The sequence below is a fragment of the Chiloscyllium plagiosum genome, unplaced genomic scaffold, assembly GCF_037043375.1.
Source record: "Chiloscyllium plagiosum isolate Xiang-an unplaced genomic scaffold, Cpla_swu_hap1 HiC_scaffold_35, whole genome shotgun sequence".
In the NCBI taxonomy this organism is placed as follows: domain Eukaryota; kingdom Metazoa; phylum Chordata; class Chondrichthyes; order Orectolobiformes; family Hemiscylliidae; genus Chiloscyllium; species Chiloscyllium plagiosum.
In genome coordinates, this window is record NW_028270173.1 from 67,284,633 (window position 1) to 67,305,284 (window position 20,652).

Genomic DNA, 20,652 nt, shown 5'->3' on the forward strand with positions numbered 1-20,652 from the left:
TTATTAAACTGGAAAGAGTACAAAACAGATTTACTAGCATGCTGGCTGGACTAGAAGGTTTGCGTTATAAGGAGAGGTTAAATGGGCTGCGACTTTTCTTCCCTGGAGAATGAAAGACTGAGGGGTGACCTTGCAGAGGTCTATAAACACACACATATACAATTCACTCACACACACATAGACACACACACACACACACAATTGGAATACACACCTAGAAATTATTTTTATGCCTTTTTCTGGAATACCTTCCTTTGCTTGGAGACATAATTGACTCTGCTCATCTATAGTTCCTTCAATCTTCCCACAGCACAAACGTGCTAAACCGTCCCCATCACAAGCTAAATGGACAATGTCTCAAATTATCAGCGATTTCAAGTTAATGCACTCGACCACTCTCACTTCGTCTTTCCATATTCCCAATTTCTAAGGAGCAAACAGAGACAAATTAGTTTGTCACTGAATGATAATTGAGAAAATTAAGCTTTATCGGGTAATTGGAACAGAAATGTTATCTTCGGTTCTTAACTGAGCCAGGAAGCCAGACACTGAATCACTTTAACTTTCCAAACAGACTGGGATTACCACAGTACTAAAGGCTTGGATGGGGAGGAATTTGTTCATTGCATTCGAGAAAACTTTCTCAATCAATAAGTAGATGTTACAACTGGAGAACGGACAGAACTCTGCATTATCCACTTAAAAATGGCACAGGCTGACGATACCCCAAATGGAGGGATTGTATATTGTTACGAACCCTCATGAGTATAGTGGGACCATATTCTGGCAATCATTATCTAACCACAAGAGCAGGTTGCTATGGAAAAGGCCAGACACACTATTCCAAGAAGGTCGCCGAGAACCTTACTTTCGCTTATTTTAAACGTACATGTGAAGTGGAAATTCCAGGTATGATGCAGCAGGTCAAACCACTCGGCTTTAAGCAGAACAGTATTTATTTAATCACGAACAATGGAAAACAGAATTTAGAATAACAACTATTTGAAAACCATCCAACTCGAAGCAGCAACTAAACTGAGGAACTGACCCACTTCCTGCAACATACCATAAACACAGCCTTTGGCAAATGGTAAATTCAAACTCATGTTCTTACAGGTAAGAGAGATTTCAGAGAGAAAGCCAGTCACCAACCATCTGGTGAAGCTTGAAACCTTCCTTCGATTGCAGGCAGCCTCTCATTGTTACAACTAAACGAAGCCAGAAAAGAACAGAACTAGCAGAACTTACCTGCCATTGTTAAACTAGACTTCAGCCCAGACATATTGGCACCTTTGCTTTTACGACCTCTCTTGGAACAAAACAAAGGACAGAATAACCTTTGTAATGTTATAGCATCGTCACAGCTCCAATACAAAAATGGTTTCATTTTAAATCACTTTGTCTTACTCTGTTAGTACACTACATTATGTTGACGATAGCTATGCAAACATGCCTTACTATATTCTATTTCAGTCTGTTTACTCCTGCAACTGAACGCCTTCATTTATTCATTCAAGGCTCAACAATGCGTCGGCAATTATCCCAACCCAACCTAGTCCCACCTGCCAGCACATGGCCCATATTCCTCCTATTCATATACGCATCCACATGCCTCTTAAATGTTGCAATTGTAACAGTCTCCACTACTTCCTCTGACAGCTCATTCCATACACGTACCACCCTCTGCGTGAAACGTTGCCCCTTAGGTCTCTTTTATATCTTATCCCTCTCACCTTAAACCTATGCCCTCTAGTTCTGGATTCACCGACCCCAGGGAAAAGACTTTGCCTATGTACCCTATCCATGCCCCTCATAATTTGAAAACTTCCTCAGCCTCTGACACTCCCGGGAAAACAGCCCCAGCCTGTTCAGCCTCTCCCTATAGCACAAATCCTCCAACCCTGGCAATATCCTTGGAAATCTTTTCTGAACCCTTTCAATTTTTACAACATCTTTCCGATAGAAATTAGACCAGAATTGCACAATATTACAACAGTGGCCTAACCAATGTCCCGTACAGACGCAACATGACCTCCCAATAACTGTACTCAATACTCTGACCAATAAAGGAAAGCATAACAAACGCCTTATTCACTATCATATCTACCTGCGACTCCTCTTTCAAGGAACTATGAAACTGCACTCCAAGATCTCCGTGTTCAGCAACACTCACTACGACCTTACCATTAAGTGTATAAGTCCTGCTAAGATTTGCTTTCCCAAAACGCAGCACCTCGCATTTATCTGAATTAAACTCCATCTTCCATTTCTCAGCCCATTGGCCCATCTGGTCCAGATCCTGTTGTAATATGAGGTAACCCTCTGCGCTGTTCACTACACCTCAAATTTTGGCGTCACCTGCAAACTTACTAACTGTTCCTCTTATGCTCGCATCCAAATCATTTCTGTAAATTTCAACAAGTCAAAAACACAGCACCGATCCTTGTGGCACTCCACTGGTCACAGGCCTCCAGTCTGAAAAACAACCCTCCACCACCACGTCTGTCTTCTACTATTGAGCCAGTTCTGCATCCAAATGGGTAGTTCTTCCTGCATTCCATGAGATCTAACCTAGCTAATCAATCTCCCATGGGGAAACTTTTCAAACGCCTTACTGAAGTGCGTATAGATCATATCTACCGCTCTGCCACCATCAATCATCTTTGTTACTTCATCAGAAAACTCAATCAAGTTTGTGAGACATGATTTCCCACGCACAAATCCATGTTGACTATCGTTAATCAGTCCTTGCCTTTCCAAATACATGTACATCCTGTCCCTCAGGATTCACTCCAACAAGTTGCCCATCATCGACGGCAGGCTCACTGGTTTATACTTCCCTGGCTTTTCATTACCACTTCTCTTAAACAGTGGCACCACGTTTGCCAACCTCCAGTCTCCTGGCAACTCACCTGTGACTATCGATAATACAAATATCTCAGCAAGAGGCCCAGCAATCACTTCTCTAACTTCCTTCGGAGTTCTCGGGTACACCTGATCAGGTCCTGGGGATTTGTCCACATATACCCGTTTCAAGACATTCAGCACTTCCTCCTCTGTTCGATCTATTTTTTAATGTCCATATTCACCTGTCAATATTGCTTTGTTTGATCCAGTCAAACTTAACGTATCTTTGACCACGGTCCCTCCTTAGATTCCTGAAACCTTGCCTGTACGCGTCTGGCTACAGCTCATACACACTTAAAATGGCTTTCTTCACCGCCTCATATTCTCCAGATACCTCCTCTGATGATGAGGTAAATACATCATTAGCTTTACGTACCAGCTTTGTTCGGATCAACAAAACCCACATGGTCACTGGTCACTTCATTTCTTTAGCTACTTTCTCAAATGCGATGAAAAAGTCTTCTATATCCTTCTCCTCTTATTAAGGCAATGCTTAGATATAATTGAACAGGTCGGTGCCAGCCCTTGGCTGCGATGGGTTTGCACATCCTCAGTGATCTACTCACTAAGCCGACCTTCTACCTTCACCTCCATTCTTTTTAACCAACTTTCCTGTTGAAGTGCCAGTTTGTGAAGGTCACACTCTCTCTTTATTTCTCCCTTTCCTCTCTCTATTCTCTTTTTGTTTTTCTAAAGTGATTCTGTTCGTTTCTTTTTGTTATGCTCAGCCCTTCCTTTCTTTTTTTTCTCTCTCTGCTAAAGCCGTTTGTACTTTTTCACATTTGTCAGCGTTTAATCGTAAATTAAACTGTTTCCATTCTTTCCATGTTCAAGCTGCCTCATTTCTAATTCAATTACTGCCATTTCCAGAGATTTTGATGACATTTTCAGAAAATGTAAATGCCGAGCTGTTACTGGAATTATCTCTTTTTATCTCACAGATGAAGGTGATCTCAACTCCACCTTGTCAGCAATTTCCAACTGCTTTGTCTTGGATGGAGAGGTGATTAGAAACCAGCAAAGTCGATGGTGATGCCGTATGGTTGAATGGTCCTAAGATGGAAGATGAGGCGTTCTTCCTCCAGGCATCAGATGGCTTGGCGTTGGTGGTAGAGGAAACCCAGGACTTGCAAGTCCTTGGTGGAGTGGGAAGGAGAGTTGATGAGGTTGTTGTGTGCATGTGTCCTCGAGATGTTCCCTGGAAGTTTCCAGAAGTTGGCATCCTGTCTCTCCACCTTTTCCCACCTTTTCCTCCACTACATTGATGACTGTACCAGCAGCGCGTTGTGCTCCCACGAGGAGGTTGAACAGTTCATCAGCTTCACAAACATCTTTCACCGTGACCTCAACCATCTCAGACACCTCCCCCCCTTTTCTGGACCTATCCATCTCCATCTCTGGCGAACAACTTACTGGTTTCTAATCACCCCTCCACTCAACTCATCCCAGATCCAACCCTCGAACTGAGCACTGCTCCCTTGACCTGTCCGAATTGTCCATCTTCCTTCCTACCTATCTGCTCCCCCTCTGCACCAACCTAGCACTATCAGCCCCCACCTGCATCTACCTATCGATTTCCCCAGCTACCTTCCGCCCACCACCTTCCCCACACTTCTATTTATATCTCTGTCCCTTTTCCCCAGCTCCCATGTTGCCCGAAACGTCAATCCCCCGGCTCCTTGGATGCTGCCTGACGTGCTGTGTTTTTTTTAATATATTTTTTATTTAAACTCCATCTGCGACACCTCAGCCAAAGGTGGACTGTTCCACATATCCTATGAAGAAATAAGCCTAGTTAGGATCCATGCAGGGGTCCATGGTCTGAAGGAAGTGGGCGGATTTGAAGGAAAAGTTGTTGAGGGTGAGGACCAGTTCCATCAATCGAATGAATGTGTTGGGGAGGGACACTGCTTGGGTCAGGAGGAGAAGAGAAAACGAAGAGTTTGGAGGCCTTCGTCGTGGTGGGTGGATGCGTACAGGGATTGGATGTCCATGGTGAAGATGAGGCAATAGGGGCCTGGGGAACCGAAAGTCGTGAAGCAGGTGGAGGGTGTGTGGGTGTGTCATGAATGTATGTAGGGAGCTCCTGGACCAAGGGGTACAGGATGATGTCAAGATGTGAGGAGATACGTTTGATGCATCAGGAGCAGGTGGAGACGATGGGTTGACTGGGGCAGTTTGGGTCAGGAGATAGTCAGTTCAAGGCTAGTCAAGCCTGGTGAAGGAGCTCAGTCAGAATGAGGATCATTTTCATTGGTTTGGGTGTACTGTAGTCCCCATCATCTAGAAGTTCATTCAAAATTTGGCCATGGCGAACTGAGCTTTACACCAGTTATATGAAGATCAACATGGAGCTGAATAAAATAATCAGTGCTTGGGATCTTCTCTGAGAGCACCCATCAGTCCCTATCCCTGTCAGCTTCTTCCAAACATCTCCAGTGGGTCCCAGAGCCCCATTTGCACTTGATTTATTTCAGCTCACTGACACAGTCCTGTTGGAATTCCTCTGTTAAACAGCAGCTCTGGTCCGGAAGTGAATAGTATAATTCTTCCTGCGGCCAGCCAATGTGCTGTTCGAAGGGTGTCTGTGTGAGTGCTGCGTGTAGATACAAGTACATCCACACTTAAACCATGGTGTTGATGTGGGAACCTCTCGGAGTGCTAGTGATGCTGCCGTTGTGTATTTGTCTTTGTTCCAGCCTTATTCAGCTGCCTTGCTACAGCCAGTACTGTGTAAAAACAATGACTGCAGATGCTGGAAACCAGATTTTGGATTAGTGGTGCTGGAAGAGCTCAGCAGTTCAGACAGCATCCGAGGAGCAGCATTGTCTTTGCACCGTTCCCTTTGAGCATCTCGATGTGGAGCAACTTCACCAAATTGTTTAAAGTTTCCACAAATTCCCGGTATTCAATGGACATTCTTTGGTACTTTTCTCTCGTCTTCAATTCCTCCAATTACATTTCAGGCAATTGTCTCTCTATTACTATCATGCATAAGCTCAAAGACACACATATCTATCATGCTCCCAACCTCATCCCCATTCCTTTGTCCTGTGGTCCCTTATATCCATCTCTATGTTCGTATTGTCGTCAGCAAAGGTTATCTAAGATTACAAAGGCACTTCGGTCAATTTGGGCAACAGGCTGAGTGGTGGCAGATGGAGTTTATTCCAGTTTAGTAAAATAAACGGGCGGCACTGTGGCACAGTGGTTAGCACTGCTGCCTCACAGCGCTAGAGACCCGAGTTCAATTCCCTGCCTCAGGAGACTGACTGTGTGGCGTTTGCACATCCTCCCCACAGTCCAAAAATGTGCAGTTTAGGTGAATTGGCCATGCAAAATTGCCCGTAGTGTCAGGTGAATGGATAAATGTAGGGGAATGGGTCTGGGTGGGTTGTGCTTCAGCGTGTCTGTGTGGACTTGTTGGGCCGAAGGGCCTGTTTCCACACTGTAAGTAATCTAAAGAAAGGACTTGTACAATTAATGGTAGGGCCTCTGGTAGCTTTCTTGAACGGAGACACCGAGAGATTCAGGCATTGTTCCTTAATGTTGTGTCACAGGTAGACAGGATGGTTAAGAAGATTGTTAACATGCCTGCTTTCTGAATGCCCGGTTCCTGCATGAATGGCGAAAGAATCGAATCCTTCCACCATGTGTCAGTTACAGACCACTTGTCAACAACCCACAAGCCAGGGACACAGCCAGACAGAACGGATTCAGGATGATCCAGGTAATGATTCCAGACGCTCACAACAGACTTCACAGATACAGACAAGAAATTGCGCGTCAAAAATCGTTAATTTCGAAAACCACCAATCAGGAATGGACCCAGACCATAGACCAGGCCGTCACCATAGTACAGAACAGGACCACACACCGCAAAAAAACGGCACTAAAAGAAAAAATGGCCAAACTAACACACAACAGAGAGGACACCACAACACACACCTGGGTTAGAAACCTCTCCCACAGATAGCTCACAGATACGGAAAGAACAATACTGGCCAAGGGACTCAACAACAACCACAGGGACGTCAAGACAGTAGACTTCCTAGCGGTACTAGAATGTACACTCAGGAACAATGGACTGACAGAAGAGACACAACAAACAGTGAGACAAAGTACCGTACCCCGATAACAAGGAAAATACAAACACATAACCTCAACACCAAGGACAGGGAAGCATTAAAAACACTAAGAAACGATAAGAACATAATCATACTACCAGCAGACAAAGGCAGAATGACGGTCATCCTGGACAAAGCAGACTACATCCAAAAAGCACAACAACTACTTGCAGATACCAACACGTACCAAAAGAGGGAGTTTGACCTCACCCCACAGCTCATAGGATAAACAACACACTGAGGAATCTACAAAAAGACGGACAGATAACCAGGCTTGACCTACAAAGAATGAAACCTGAAAGTAACAACACCCCCAGATTCTATGTACTACCTAAAGTGCACAAACCAGACATCCCACTCAGACTCATAGTATCATTACCAGGGACACCATCACACAAACTGGCTAAAGAACTACAGCAGAAACTGAAACACCTGATCAGCGGATTCAGACAGTCTATACAATCAACACAGGAATTCTTGGACATCATCAGAAATATACACATAGACAAGGAAGAAACTATGGTCTCATTCGATGTAACGGCACTGTTCACCTCTATCGACAAAACCCGAGCCAGAGAAACAATAGCCAACCTGCTGGACATACAGAACAGACAACAGGACGTTAAACCTATCAACAAAGACGGCATACTCAAACTACTGGACCTGTGCCTCACAACACACTTCACAATCAACATCCAAATATATGAACAAATCAGCGGCACACCCATGGGCTCACACATCTCTGGACTCATAGCAGAAGCGGTAATGCAAGGATTAGAACAAACAGTCTTACCACAAATTCAACCCAAACTCTGGGTCAGATATGTGGATGACATCTTTGTAATCATTAAAAACACAGAAATAGAGAACACAAACCGGATCATCAACGCCACACTCACAGGAATCCGATTCACGAGAGAGGAAGAAAAGGACAACCAACTCCCATTCCTAGACGTGATGGTACAGAGAACACCGAACGGAGAATTCACCACAAAGGTATACAGGAAAGCCACACACACAGAACACGTCCTGAACTACGACAGCAACCACCCCAACACACACAAAAGAAGTTGCATCAAGACACTATTCAAAAGGGCCACAAAACACTGCAGCACACCAGAACTGCAAAAGGAGGAAGAAGAATACCTATACAATGCATTCGCCAAAAATGGATACCCGCGCAATTTCATCAACAGATGCCTAAGGGAAAGACAACGGAACGAGGAAATGCCGCAACCCAAAGGACTAGCCACACTGCCATACGTCAAGAGCATTTCCGAACTGACAGCCAGACTACTGCGACCACTAGGACTCATAACAGCACACAAACCAACAGCCACTCTCAGACAACAACTCACCAGAACGAAGGACCCGATACCCAGCATGAGCAAAACCAATGTAGTGTACAAAATCCCATGCAAGGACTGCACAAAACACTACATAGGATAAATAGGAAGACAGCTAACGATCCGCATCCATGAACACTAACTAGCCACGAAACGACACGACCAGCTATCCTTCATAGTCACACACGCAGAAGACAAGCAACATGAATTCGACCAGGACAAACACTACTATTATAGGACAAGCCAAACAGACAACAGCCATGGAATTCCTAGAGGCATGGCACTCATCCACAGATTCAATCAGTAAGCACATCGACCTGGACCCTATATACCAGCCACTGCAGCGGACAGCTGGAACTGACAACCGGAAGCGGCAGATTCAAACCACTACAACTGCCGAAGGAAACACCACAGAAGCGCTTCACAGGAGGCTCCCAAGCACTGAGAATGTCACCTAGACAGGGGACGAAACGTCTGCAACACAAATTCCCAGCTCGGTGAACAGAACTACAGCAACGAGCACCCGAGCTACAAATCTTCTCACAAACTTTGAATGCCTGCTTTCATTGCTCAGACCATTGAGTGTAGGAGTTGCACGTCATGTTGAAGTTGTACAGGACATTGATGAGGCCACTTTTGGAGTACTGTGTATAGTTTGAGTCAACCTGCTTTGTGAAGCATGTTATCAAGTTGGAGACGGTTCTGCAAAGATTTACGAGGATGGCGTCTGAAGTGGAGGATTTGTCTTATACAAACAGGCAGGATAGGCTGGGACTGTTTTGACTGGAGTAAAGAAGATTGAGGGGTGACATTTTGAAGATTTACAAAATCGTGAGGGACATAGATAAGGTGAATAGCAAAGGTCTTTTTCCTAGGACGGTGGAGTTCAAAACTAGGCACCATATTTTTAAGAAAAAAAAGTTTTAAAAAGGACATATTTATTTCTAATTTATTTCTAAATACAGACAGCGGCTCATGTGCGGAATGAATTTGACTAAATTAGATTCCCACAGTATAGAAACAGCCCTTCGGCCCAACAAATCCACACCACCCTCCGAAGAGTAACCCACCCAGACTCATTCCCCTACATTTACCCCTGACTAATGTATGGACTGCTATAGGCAATTTAGCGTGGCCAATTCACCTGACCTGAGCACCTTTGGATTGTGGGACGAAACCAGAGCACTCAGCGGAAACCCACGCAGACACAGGGAGAATGTGTAAGCTCCACAAAGACAGTCACCCAAGGTGGGAATCGAATCCGGGTCCCTGGTGCTATGAGGCAGCAGAGCTAACCAGTGAGCCACTGTGCCGCCCCACACCCAAAACTCCAACCACAACCCCCACGCTCCCCCCAACCAAAGGAAATGGTGGATATGCGCATAATTACAACGTTTAAAAGACAGTTGGATAAGTGGATGAATAGGCAAGGTTTGGAGGGTCATGCGCAGGCAGGTAGTACTTTGGGAACATGTTCAGAGTAGACGAGTTGGACTAAAGGGTCTATTTCCGTGCTGCATGACTCAATGACTTTGCATGAAAAATAACAAACGAACGTTCTTTCTTCTGTACAATATATTACTCAGTTAAATATTCGAGTGTCACCCATGCTGTGAAGTAGTGTTAATTGTTATTTTACATGTTACCCAGGTGTTTTGAATAACAGGAGTTTATTCTGATTGTTTATTAAGTTTAAGTATCCTGTTATATAATGAATGATCTCCTCAAGCTTTAGTCACTATCAATGTGCCTGCATTAATTTCAAGCCAAATTAGTGTTCTACTTTGGGATAATTTCTGAAAGTTTCATGATTCCATAGATCCTCAGCCACAAAGACCTAATGACCAGTCAATGACTATAATGGGGATTTTACCAAACAGTGTTTGTGGAAACCAGCACAAATATGGACTTGTGGAAATCTCCCTCGTTATTTCATACAGAGCTACCAAATAAGATATAACTGCAACAGGTCTGCAAGGAGCCTTCAAATTGTTTAGATTTCACTCTTTAAATCTTTAGATTTCATTATTCAATGATAATTGAGAACAATTCTATTAAACAATTCTTTGAAAAATCCTTTGTCTAATTTTCTAAGTCAACGTCTGTTTGACTATATAGGTTATATGGCAGTTAATTTGTCTCGTGTACATTTTATAGAAGCTGTAATATGAGAAATACTGCTATTTTGTTTTAACTACATTGAAATGCATAACATGTCCGTGCATTGTTAAATCTTGTAAATAAAATGCTTGATCATGATTTCATGATGAATTTCTTCTAAAAGCTGGGAGGAATTGCAACATTTCCAACAATTGTTTGCAAAGGTTTCATTCCCAACCCTGACAGGCCATGGTACCATGATCCCATTGCTTCTTCAATAAAGCTTTGTGCCTCTGTGAAGAAGAGGGTGTTTTCTCATGATCGCGAAATGTTAGCATAGCTAATGACATTGAAAAATGTAGCAGCAGTTACAGAAACCAACATTTCATTACTTCAACAGTTGGCATTTGGGAGCCAGATACTGAAATTCTTCATAATGAGTGCAACAGTCACCTACATCGAGGTGTTTGAGTGTGCCATAGAACTCGCTGACATAAGATATGATAGCACAGTCCTCAATCCATTACGTTTAAATACTTTTCGAAATGCGAATGTGGATCCAGCTAGTCCTTTGATCTGAGATTCAAACATATTTTGCCATATTCTCAGGAGTTGCTGTCTATGAATTTCACTTGCTGAGTTTGTAATTTGTTACTTAACCATCACTTTCACCCAATCACTTCGCAGGTTATTTGATGAAGAAATTGACCCTGAAACTCCTCCAAGGGCCGAGCTGTCAGTGAGGAGGGGACACAAGCAACAAAATGAAGGAATCTCTCAAGCTGCCCATTTTCCTTGCAGTGGGCTTCACTGAGGACCTTTGATATCCAGAAATTGTACCAGAGCAGCTACGAACTCTTGGATGGTTGGATGTGGGAATGTGTAAACCACACTGCAGACAGAATCATCTCTCTCCAATAGTTCCATCATGAAGCCAGACAAGAACTCGGAGGGTTGCTGGATGTACTGGACCTAAACACAATCTTCTTCTCAGAGACTCCTGTAAAGGCCATCTCACCAAGCTTTAGTAACACATCACGGGAATCTTCAATCTCTCGACCATGGTTTTCCGAATGTTATAAATATAGCAGGAATAGAGCTGGGTGATAGTACTGGGAACTTGCTGCTGTTTCATGTCTTTTTCTGTGAAAAGGAGACCCAGTGACAGACCGAGGATCCAGCAGTACGAAGGGTTACGAAGCATGTGGTGTACAGGATCTCGTTCTCCTCCATGTGTCTGAAAAAAGCTGCTGTCACTGTCTGATCCTCAAAACGCCTGCTGAAATATTCCTTCCGCTTATCACCAACAAATCCCAGGATTTCAGCCTAGACCCAGACACGGATCCCAGCCTATTCCAGTAAATTGGATGCAGTGGGACAGATGGTCACTAGCACTGAACATCTTGCGAGCAGCTTGTGCTGGATTACACTGTACACAATATCATACACTTCACACCAGAACTGAGGATCTGTATTTCTCTGACTGTCAGAAAAATCAACTGTCTTTGAATTCATACAAACCATCGAATGTAAACAGCAAACCCTTTGGTTCTTCCAGACCTCTCCCTGAACATTCCCAAAGTAAGGATAATGATCCAGTATCAGGTTCCTCAGGTTTTTTGACAGTTAATAGTGTTCAAATCCGGAAATTTAACACTGAAAACAAATGCAAATTCTGTATGTATTTTCCCACTTGCCCAGTCATAAACAACCTATTGTTCCATTATTGCTTTTCCGATCCCTGGGTTGCAATCACTGTTACCGTACATGCATTGACATAAGTAGCAAAGATGTGTTGTTAGGCTAGAGGTTGTTAAGGTGGAATAAACCCCAGGACCAGCAGCGATCTATCCAAGATCGCTGAGGGAGGCAAGAGGGGAAATAACTGGGGCTCTGACAGATATATTTGTAGCATCCTTAAACACAGGTGAGTTGCCGGAGGACTGGAGAGTTGCCAATGTTACTCCCCCTGTTCAAGAAGCGTAGAAGGGATATTCCAGGTAACTACAGACCAGTGAGCCTGACGTCAGTTGTGAGGAAATTACTGGCGAAGGTACTGAGTGATAAAATCTATTTATGTTTGGAAAATATATTTATATTTGGCTTATCAGTAGCAGACAACATGGTTTTGTGTGGGGGTATCATAACTTGCCAACTTAATAGAGTTCTTTGAGGATGTGACCAAGCTGATAGATGAAGGAAGGGCTGTGGAAGATATATACATGGACTTTAGTTAGGCGTTTGATAAGGTTCTCCATGGTAAACTAATGGAGAAAGTGAAGTCACATGGTGTGCAGGGTGTTCTAGATGGGTGGATAAAGAATGTTTGAGCAATAGGAGATAGAGAGTAATAGTTGAAGGGAGTTTCTCGAAATGGAGAAAGGTAAAATCGGTGGTGTTCCACAGGGATCATTGTTGGGGCCAGTTTTTTTGTGATATATACAAATGATCTGGAAGAGGGCACTGTTGGTATGATCAGCAAGTTTGCAGATGACACCAAGACTGGTGGAGTAGCAGAAAGCATAGGGGACTGACAAAAATACAAGGGAATATAGATAGACTTTTGAGAGAGAGTTGGGTGGAGATGTGGCAGATGGAGTTCAATCCAGGTAAATGTAAAATGATGCATTTTGGGAAGTCTGATTCGAGAGCGAATTATATTGTAAACAAAAGAGCCTTGGGAAAAGTTGATGAACAGAGAGATCTGGGAGTTCAGGTTCATTGTACCCTGAAGTTTGCTGCAAAGGTGGATATAGTGGTCAAGAAGACATATGGTATGCTTGCCTTCATCAGACGGTTATTGAGTACAAGAGCTGGCAAGTCATGTTAAAAGTGTACAAGACATTTGTTTGGCCGCATTTAGAATACTGTGTATAGTTCTAGTCGCCACATTTACAAAAAGATGTGGACGCTTTGGAGACAGTTTAGAGAAGGTTTATGAGGATGTTCTCTGGTATGGAAGGTGCTAGCTATGAAGAGAGGTTGTGTAAGTTAGGTTTGTTTTCATTAGATCCAAGCAGATCGAGAGGGGACTTGATTGAGGTTTACAAGATCATGAAGGGTATAGACAGGGTGGATAGAGACAAGCTTTTTCACAGGGTGAAGGATTCAGTAACGAAAGGTCATGCTGTCAAGGTGAGAGGTGAAAGATTAAGAGGGATACTCGCGGTAAGTACTTTACACAGAGGGTGATGGGTTGTGGAATGCGTTGCCAGCAGAGATAATAGTGGCAGGCACGGTAGACTCATTTAAGATGCGTCTGGACAGATGCATGATTAGGTGGGGAGCAGAGGGATGCAGATGTTTAGGAATTGGGAAATAGTGAATTTGGATCGGCTCAGGCTTGGAGAGCTGAAGGGTCTGTTCATGGACTGTAAATTTTCTTTGTTCTTTGTGCTCCCAGATATGGAATTACTCTGGGGATAAAAATTGCTTTGGAATAACTGATGAGTTTGTTTTTTTTTTCCCAGTTCTCTCCAGAAATGTTTGTCTCTCTACACCTCAAGATCTTGGCCTCTTACGAGCAGTTCATCATCCATAAATGCCCGATCTCATATGTTAACGATCAGCAGTAACTCAGTGTATTAATCCACCAGCTCAAAAGTGTTCACCACCTCAGTTACTGGGACCGTGTTCACTCAGGTTTCCAGTTTGCACCTGGAGCATCACCTTGTATTTCTACTGATGAATTATCCACTATTGAATAAATTGTTGTCGATTTTATTTACAGCTCCAATCAATCTATGTGCAGCAATTAAAGATGTTGAGTAAGGTCATGTCCAAGTCATTCTCAGGTTGTCAAGCTGTTACCAGAAGGATCAGTTCTTGGCCACTGCAGTTCACAATGATTTGGATGTGGGGGCCATTTACAATATTTTCAAATTTGCAAATGACAAAATCGCTTAGTGGGATTGCACTTAGTGGGACACACACACACGCACGCACACACTCAGATTCTGTCTCATGTACTCACAAATTCATTCCAACACACGCCTCCTCACAGACTTAGACCCCTTTACCCTCACACTCACACGCATGCACACACCCTCTCACAGACACTCATAATCCCCGCCCCCCAACCCCGCCCCCCACACACCTACAAGTACACATACACATATAAGTTTGTGGGGTTAATTTGTACTTGTAGAATTACATTTTACTTTGCTCAAAACCTGCATGAATCCATGGAAGATTCCGTAAATCTTTTTTTTTTCAGAATCAGTCCGACCTTTGTGGCACAGACAACCTAACAGGGAGTTAACACCTACAATACCTTATCTCGGTCGACATGACACCAACTGTTAAAATGCACTTGAGAACGTAACCTTTAAAAAAGGTTTTGCGATTTACATATGAAAACACTGACATCAACATGACCATTCTAAAAGATGAGTGTGAGGTTGTCAATTTTGGAAAGACAAATAAGAATGCGGAATACAGGGTTAACGGTAGGGTTCTTAGTGTGGTGGAGGAACAGAGGGATCTTGGGGTCTATGTTCATAGATCTTTGAAAGTTGCCACTCAGGTGGATAGAGCTTGTAAGAAGGCCTATGGTGTATTAGCGTTCATTAGCAGAGGGATTGAATTCAAGAGTCGTAAAGTGATGTTGCAACTGTACAGGACTTTGGTTAGGCCACATTTGGAGTACGGTGTGCAGTTCTGGTCGCCTCACTTTAGGAAAGATGTGGAAGCTTTGGAGAGGGAGCAGAGAAGATTTACCAGGATGTTGCCTGGAATGGAGAATAGGTCGTGCGAGGATAGGTTGAGAGTGCTAGGCCTTTATCTCATTGGAACGGCGAAGGATGAGGGGTGACTTGATAGAGGTGTATAAGATGATCAGAGGACTAGATAGAGTAGACAGTGAGAAACTTTTTCCCCGGGTACAAGAGAGTGTTACAAGGGGACATAAATTTAGGGTGAAGGGTGAAAGATATAGGGGAGATGTCAGGGGTGGGTTCTTTACCCAGAGAGTGGTGGGGGCATGGAATGCGCTGCCTGTGGGAGTGGTAGAGTCAGAATCATTGGTAACCTTTAAGCGGCAATTGGATAGGTACATGGATGGGTGCTTAAGCTAGGACAAATGTTCGGCACAACATCGTGGGCCGAAGGGCCTGTTCTGTGCTGTATTGTTCTATGTTTATGTACTATGAGAGACTTAACAAACAATCCGGGTCTTTTTCAATATATAAATTCACTTACATCACACTGTAAACTTTTGCGATAAGTTCTGCATCTTATAATGTCATTCTCCACAATCACCAGATGAAGGAGCAGCGCTCCAAAAGCTAGTGCTTCTAAATAAGCCTGTTAGACTATAACCTGATGTTGTGCGAATTTTAACTTTGTGCACCCTAGTCCAACACCGGCATCTCTAAATCTTAAAAGGGATAGAGAGAGTTAATGTAGAAAGCATCCATCACTGACAAGACACAAGTCAGTAAAGTGATGACATAATATCCAATTTGGCAGGATGAGCAACACTTGAAAAGCTTGACATTTGACAGGACAAATCAGCACGCCATGTTGTATCCCATCCACAACCTGCAAATTCACTCTCTCCACCAACAAAATCCAGAGGCAACAGAAATCACAGCAATTACTCATCAAGGTTCTTTAGAGAGCACCTCACAGGCCTGCAACCTGTCTGATGCCAAAGAAAAAGGGCATCAGATATGTGGAACCATCTGAAAAGCCCCCTACATGTCACACACCATGAAGACTTGGAACGGGATTGCTGTTCTTTCACTGTTGACATCGAGTGGGTGATGTTTCCCCGACCAGGTAACGCACTGCCTGATCTCAGAGTCATACAGTATGAAAACATTCCCAAAATATGCGATCTGACCAGTTTCCTAAACCAAAATAGTCCCATTTTCCAGCATTTGGCCCACATTCCTCTAATCCATGTCCAGATCCATGTCCATGTCCATGTCCATGTCTTTTAAACGTTGCAATTGTACCAACTTCTACCACTTTCTTTGGCAGCTTGTTCCATATACACACACCTGTTTGTGAAAATATCACCCTCCGGGCCCTTTTAAATCGTTCCCTCTCACCTTAACCATATGTATGTTGTCTTGGGCTCTCTTAACCTGGTGAATATACTTTGGCTGTCACCTTACCTATGCCCCTCATGATGTTATACATGTCTATAATGGTCACCCCTGAACCTCCAAGTGAGAAAGCACACCTTATCCAGCTTAGCCTTATAACTTAAACATTCTAGTCTCTGTGACATCCTAGTAAATCATTCTGCACCCTTTCAATTTAATAACATCCCTCCTAAAGTGAGATAACCTAATAATATAATCTAATCCTTCTGATCTCATTAAGCTTTTGGTACACACATGGAAAAAGAGATGATTTCCAGGCCTAAGTGACAGGGACTGCCTTTGACGAAAAGGTCACATTTGACTGAGGCATCAAGGAGCCCTACCTTTTTTCTGGATAGTGTCTTTGGCCCAACCATATTTAGTTGCTACACCAACCAGCTTTCTTCCATCATAAGGTCAGACGTAGGACACTCACTAATGGTTGTAAAATGCACAGAACCATTTGCAACTCCTGATTTACTCAAACATTCATTGTATAAATAGAGTAATAGAGTCATAGAGATGTACAGCATGGAAATTGACACTTCGGTTCAAATCGTCCATGCTGAAAAGATATCCTAACGAAATCTCGTCCCATTTGTCAGCACTTGGCCCATATCCCTCACAACACTTGCTGTTTATGTATCCATCTGGGTGCCTTTATATGCTTTAATTGTACCAGCCTTCACCACTTCCATACATGCATCATCCTCTTCATGATAACTTTGCATAGTTAGATCCCTTTTAAATCTTTCCCTCTTACCGTAATCGTATGCCCTCTATCCTGGACTCCCCCACCCGAGGGAAAATAAATTGTCTGCTTTCCCTATCCATGTCCCCCGTGACTTTATGAACCTCTATAAGGTCACCCCTCAGCCTCCAACGCTTTAAAGAAAACAGCCCCAGCCTACTCAGCTTCTCCCGATAGGTCAAATCCTCCCACCCTGGCATCATCTTTGTAAATCTTTTCTGAACCCTTTCAAATTTCACAACATCCTTCCAATATGAAGAGACAAGAATTGCACACAATATTCAAAACGTGGCCCAACCCAATTCATGTACAGCCGCAACACGACCTCCCAACTCCTATACTCAATACTCTGACAAATAAAAGAAAGCAATACAAATGCCTTCTTCACTATCCTCGCTACCTGTGACTCCATTCCCAAGGAGCTATGAACCTGTACTCCAGGGTCTCTTTGTTCAGCAATACTCCCTCGGATCTTATTATTAAGTGTTAAAGTTCTGCTAAGATTTGCTTTTCCAAAATGCAGCACGTTACATTTATCTAAATTAAACTCCATCTGCCACTCATCAGCCCATTGGCTCATCTGATCAAGGTCCTTTTGTAATCTGAGATAACCGTCTCTGCTGTCTACTACACCTCCAGTTTTGGTGTCATCTTCAAACTTGCTAACCATCCCTCGCTTACGCACATCCAAATCATTTACATAAATGATGAAGAGCAGTGGAACCAGCACCAATTCTTGTGGCACACCACTGGTCACAGGCCTCCAGTCTGAAAAGCAACCGTCCACCACCACCCTCTGTCTTCTACCTTTGACCCACTGCTGTATCCAAATGGCTAGTTCTCTCTGTATTCCATGAGATCTAACCTTGCTAACCCGTCTCCCATAGGAACCTTATCAAATGCCTTAATTAAGTCCATGTGATCACGTCCACTGCTCTGCCCTCATCAATCTTTTTGTTACTTCTTCCAAAGACTCAATCAAGTTGTGAGACATGATTTCCCATTCACTAAGCCATGTTGACTATCCCTAATCAGTCTTTGCCTTTCCAAATGCATTTGCATCCTGTCCCTCAGGATTCCCTGCAACAACCTGCTCACCGCCGATGTCAGGCTCGCCAGTCTGTAGTTCCCTGGCTTTTCGTTACTACCTTTCTTAAATAGTGGCATCAAATTGGCTAACCTCCAAACTTCTGGGAGCTCACCAGTGACTATCGATTACACACATTTCTCAGCAAGAGGCCCATGAATCACTTCCCTAGCTTCCCACTGAGTTCGAGGATACACCTGATCAGGTGTTGCTGATTTATCCAACTTTATGCATTTTAAGACTCTCATTATCTCATTTATGAAGCCTTTCCATTTTCTAGCCGTCCCTTTATCTGCGAACATCCGCTGTTGGAAGATGTGGACACTATCCAGGCTTGACCTGGCAATGTTGTAATGCTGGGCGATGAGAGCTGTGTGTCATTCAGATCTTTTGTTGGTGTTATGCATCAGGTTACTGACGTTCCAGCTCCCAAAATTAATTTGGCGATGGGGCAGAGTTGAGATGGAAGCTGCCTGTTTGAGGATTCCTTTAACGTGGAGTGGTCACTACACATCAACCATCACATGGTCCCAATGACGGTAGGTCTGGAGCTAATGGCAGGGAAAGTCCCAGAAAATTGAAGACCAAGCTCTGCTTCAGGAATCTGGTTCGAAAAGTGTGGTGCTGGAAAAGTACAGCAGGTCAGGGAGCATCCGAGGAGCAGGAGAATCGACATTTAGTTAATGTCAAGGGCTTATGCCTGAAACGTTGACTCTCCTGCTCCTCGGATGCTGCGTGACCTGCTGTGCTTTTCCAGCTGCACGCTCTCGGTTCTGTCACCATCATGAGCAGTTCTCACTGTCTCCTCCGATTTAGGACCATGTTGGACTTGTTTGAACAGGGATTAAATAAATCGTGTTTGGGTAATCTGAGATTAATTGAGGGTAAAGAAGCCTGTGACGAAGCTGAGCCATTGATTTTTGCCTTTTTCTGGCAGACCCTGTTCTGAGCTCATGGACAAACCTATTTGTCCTTCTCAAGGAGTGTTTGAAAGAACTTCTCAGCACTGTAATTTCTGAGCATGCAGAGTCTGCCAAGACCACGGAAGGAACTGCTCACATCATGAGCATTGACTACAAAATCCAAAATTCAATTAGAGATGATATGAACATTGCAATTACAATCATTTATTTTCACTCCAAGGACAGTGAGTGGGTTATGAATGACAGGAGAAAGCTAACTGAAGGAACAATGTGGCAGATATATTTGAAAAATAAACACACAACAGCGTCTCCATGGAATCCCATAAGAAAGAAACCAGTCAGACGTCCCAACAAATCCCCCTGTGCGGTAAATAAGCTCCTCATGAACCTCTGATACAGCCTGGGCCAGAAGCAGTACATCACAGCCATCAGTGCCTCTGCTCTGACACAAAGGAGACAAAAGACTCAATCCACACCAGCCTCGAACTATCACTATCCCGCTGAAGGAATGTTTCTCAGGCAATGCCTCACAGCCGATCTGATGATGACCAAGATACCTGAGTCACAGAGTGCCCACAGCATCTGTTCAACCCTGAAACCGTACCCAGCCAACAGCTTTGTGGAAACCATTGGCCTCTAGACTAGGAAATCCCAGGACTAGCTTAATGAGAATAAGCAGGAGATCCAGGATCTCCGAGACTGCAAACGTGAGGTATTCGTAAATCAGCAGCTCCACCATAACTCCATCTAAAGGAAACAAGCGGAGACACAACTGAAGGCCGAGATGTAACAAAGAAGCTGTGACTTAAAGGTGGGTGGAGAGAGTCAGTAGGAGAGTCAGCGAGTCACTGACAGCCACAATGTGTGCGGCTTCTTCAGCTCAATCAAAGCCATCTCCAGCCCGAGTACCCAGAGAGTGACCCCACTGAGAACCAAACACAGAGAGTCCCTCATCAAAGACCGAGAGGCGATCAGCACTCGCTGGGGAGAGCACTTCGTGGGCCTCCTCCAACAATTCACAGCCTTCAGCACAAGTGTTCCTGACACCATCCAACAACACACTACAAACTACCATCTCAGCAAACCTCCAATCCACCCTATGGGCAAAAACACCTCCAACAACAGAACAACAGGGCCACTAGCATAGACGGAATCCACGGGGAATGAGTCAAGAATGTCTCTCCGATGAGAGACATTCTTGACATGAATCCACCTCACCATCCTTTTCTGGAATGAAAGGTGCATGCTGGGAGATGTCAGAGACGCCTTTATTGTGACCAACTTCAAGAAGGAAAGCATGTCCGATCATACAGAGAGAT

General features: G+C 43.8%; 1 long non-coding RNA gene and 1 pseudogene across 1 annotated transcript in view; one reads left to right on the forward strand and one right to left on the reverse strand.

Annotated features, from left to right (window-relative positions):
• The window catches only part of LOC122541288 (uncharacterized), a 612,062-nt gene that overhangs the window by 412,162 nt on the left and 179,248 nt on the right, over positions 1-20,652 (reverse strand). The window lies entirely within an intron of this gene.
• Positions 6,812-11,060, forward strand: LOC148141087 (uncharacterized; annotated as a pseudogene).